We start from the raw sequence: 3,720 nt of genomic DNA, 5'->3' as shown, positions 1-3,720 counted from the left end.
GCTAATCTCTTGTGAAATTCATAAACATTCACGTTTTTTCACACAATGTGAGAAAAAAAGAAATCGCAAAAATCCACTACACATACGAGAACTATCAAAACTTAAGGATTAAGTCAAGGCACGCACAAGCACGAAAATTCGCATAAATTTGATAGTCGAAATCATCGAGAATCAACAGCACCAGTGAGCAATAAATTCTTTTATTTATCGTCATGTTATTTGAATTCCTTTTACTTTTTGACGGGTGCAATGACTAGTTTAATGTTTATTTATAGCTTCGTACGAAGAAAAATAGAAAATCGGTAAAATTGTTATGATTTATTGCTTATGATTTTTTTTCTCCAAATTCTCTTATGCTTTTCTGAATAGATGGGTAGGTTACGAAACTTTTGTTGAGGCGCACTGGTAAGGATATTTTTAGAGATGATAAAATAATGGCGATTCGACAAAGCTTCAATTGAATAATCAATTCAAATTTATTTAAAATTCTGAAAATAATGATAATGGCTATACATTGAATTTAATTATTTAAAAACAATTCAACACATATTATAAAATTGTAATCTGTGTTTACAAGAAAAGTAAATACAATAAAATGATAATGTAATGTAACCCTGATCGTGATGATAATCATGACAGTGAGATTTATTATTTGTATATAGGAAGTACTGCAAAAAAATTTTTGACAGACTGTTTTCAATGAGATGTAAATTAATTATCAATACAGTAATTGTTAATTAATAATATACATCAACATCATTAACTTCAATAAATCAACTCTTTTGTTAGATGAGATGATAATCATAATGGGTATTAATACTGATTGTTAATTATGATACACATTATTTCTGATGACTGATTACCCATTGTTGAAATTAATCAAGTCAATTCTTAAATTGTACCAACACGTGTCAAATTTTTTGAAGTGGATGATTGCTCATTTAAAGAGTTGGCAAGCATTATTTATTCTTCACTCAATTATGTCCACTTATTGTTCCAATGTTCAACACTAGTATAAATAGTCCTAATCAAAATGAGATTGAAAATGGAATATAATAAGTGTGCTTATAAAGTAGTCATTACAAATTCAATTCATCTTCATCGTAAAATGTGATGAATGAGGCATCTAAAATGAGACATTTTTATTAATAAATGGAGATTACTTTTGAATTTTTCATTGAAATTTTTGATCTTGTTTAATTGACCTTTCAATCAAATGGAATAATTTTTCTACCCAAGTATAAAAATCTTTAAATCCTTTGAATAGAGAAAGGAGAGTAAACTGGCACAGAAACATTGTGGAGCAATTCTTGAAGCAAACCAAATACCAGAAAAAATCATTTTAATTTTTCCCTTTTTCTCTCCAAATGTTGAATAATTAAAATCACAATTTCCTTTCTTTCTTTTTGCTCAATAATTTTTTCCTTCCTACCTTCGAGACTGCCTTCTTATTTTGTGCCATTTTTTCGTCCCTCATTCCTCTAGTCGTTTTAACATAATTTTTATTCCAAAAAGAATAAGAAAACAACAATTGTTTGCAGACACGATGGAATACAGCGGAAAGGGAGCCTTAAAAAGAAGAATTTTCTTAAAGGCAACAAACAAATGATTCTTTTCTCTTTTTTATTTTTAAAGAATATGAAGTCAATGAAAAAGAACAAAAAAAGGAAGAAGATTTTTTCTGTTTGCTAAATATTTGAAGATGTTGCTAAAATTTCCTTTTTACTACTTCTTCGTTCTCATCTTCTTTAATAAATTATTTTGATTGTTTAGGCATAATGAGGAAGATATTTATTTTGTATTAAATACTGTAAAGAGCAAAAGAAATTAGACGATGAATCACTAAATTTGATCATGGTTAAGCTGTTGAAGTAACTTTTTGAAATCATTGATTACAAACACAGATTTTCAGTAACAAAAAAACACTGTATTAATTAAATGTTTAGATTTATTTCAAACGTTTTTAAGCACATACATTGTTAAGGGGTGAAAGCATCGAACAAAAAAATTTTCAACCTCAAAAGCTTAACATTGACAGAAAAACATATTTTTGTGAAATAAAGAGACAAAAAAGAAACGAGAGAGAGACTAAAAACGGCTCAATTATCTTCTATCATCCACAGTTGCTTATTAATCACAGAATTTAACATTCATCCCAACCATCTAAATTATAATCTCCCCACAATAACACACAAATCATCAGAACAATAAGCAAGTATGAAAGAGACAGAATGTTACAAGCATAAAAAGGAGATTGTTCCCATATGATTAATGAATTTGAAGGCCTAAGTGACCGCGATTATAATCTTGACTCATTTTAAAAAGTGGTAGGAATTAAACATTTTTTTTGTTGTTTTGTTTAATTCCTTTCAGGTGAACAAATATTAGTTCTTCTTCCAGAGAAATTGTTTTGTTAAATGTCCATGCATGTATTAGTTCACATGACTATAAAAACAAATTTTTATCAAAAAGAGGCACGTCTCGTAAATATAAACTTTAAATTTTTTCACTACGTAAGATATGTGAATGTATTCAGTCAATAAACAATGACATACATAATATGATAAAACTGAGATGGTGTTGAATGAGAGATTTAAAAGAGCGAGAATGTCTCGACACAGTTGTAAAATTTGCACTGATAAGGAATTGTTTTTACATTTAATACGTTCATTAAGATAATCACTTTGATAAATATAAACGAAAGTCAAATTGATTACAATAATCATTTTCAACAGAAAGTTTTACCAAAAATATTGAATTAGGTAATCGAATAGCTTGATTTCTAGAGAAACCATTAGCTTCATTGCACATTTATTATACCTTTTTATCGCACATCCGAAAGTTATTATATTTTATTGTTATTTATTATTTTCTCTCCATTTTTATTTTTCAACCTGTCAATCTTTTGTCGAAATCATATTTGTTTTGATGGAAGCAGGTATAAAGTTGTTTAGATTTAAGTTGTTTGATGGAGGATTATAACAACTTTATTTAATGCTTTTATATGATTTTATTATTATTTCTACCTTATTTTTGTTATGATGGAAAATTTTCATGTTGACTGTTCACTTTTAGTAGTCAAGGTGACTGTTTGGATTGAAGTTTATATGATTTTTTAAGAAAGATTAAAAGATGTTTTTTCAACAATTGGAGTATCTCTATACCAACGCGAGATACAAATTACAAAAACTTATTCCATTGTGCGTATAAACCAAAAATGAAAGGCCTCAGGCTTTAAATAATGACCAAAAATTATAAAGTAATTTTGGATGTTTTCTAATACATAGAACACATTCGAGTATAGCAGTTTGTTGATTATGACTACAAACACCTTTCTAAATATTTACCGGCACAACAGATATATGGTGATGTTCGTTTTTACTTTCAGGGTCAGAAATTGAGAGCTTATGGAGAAGCCAAGATTATTGACCTTGAAATTTAAGGCAAAAAGGAGGTAAAATTGGAGATGAAGCAACTGTTTTTAAAATTCACTTATTTTGTGGCCATCACCATATGACTTAATATCACCAAAAATTTCACTACATTTGTAGGAATCAATCTCTCATTTTTTATATGTCTACCCTCTCCTCTTCTCTCATATTTCGATCCATCTTCTCATTCTCTCCTCTTATCAACCTACTGATTATCTGACTCTACCACTAACTCTACTCAGACTTTATTATCACGTTTGTTGTTCGACGAAAATAAATTATATATAAT

The sequence above is a fragment of the Chironomus tepperi genome, unplaced genomic scaffold, assembly GCF_022539635.2.
Source record: "Chironomus tepperi strain 1889 unplaced genomic scaffold, CSIRO-AGI_Ctep_v1 contig_335, whole genome shotgun sequence".
Classification (NCBI taxonomy): domain Eukaryota; kingdom Metazoa; phylum Arthropoda; class Insecta; order Diptera; family Chironomidae; genus Chironomus; species Chironomus tepperi.
This window is presented reverse-complemented; position numbering follows the sequence as displayed.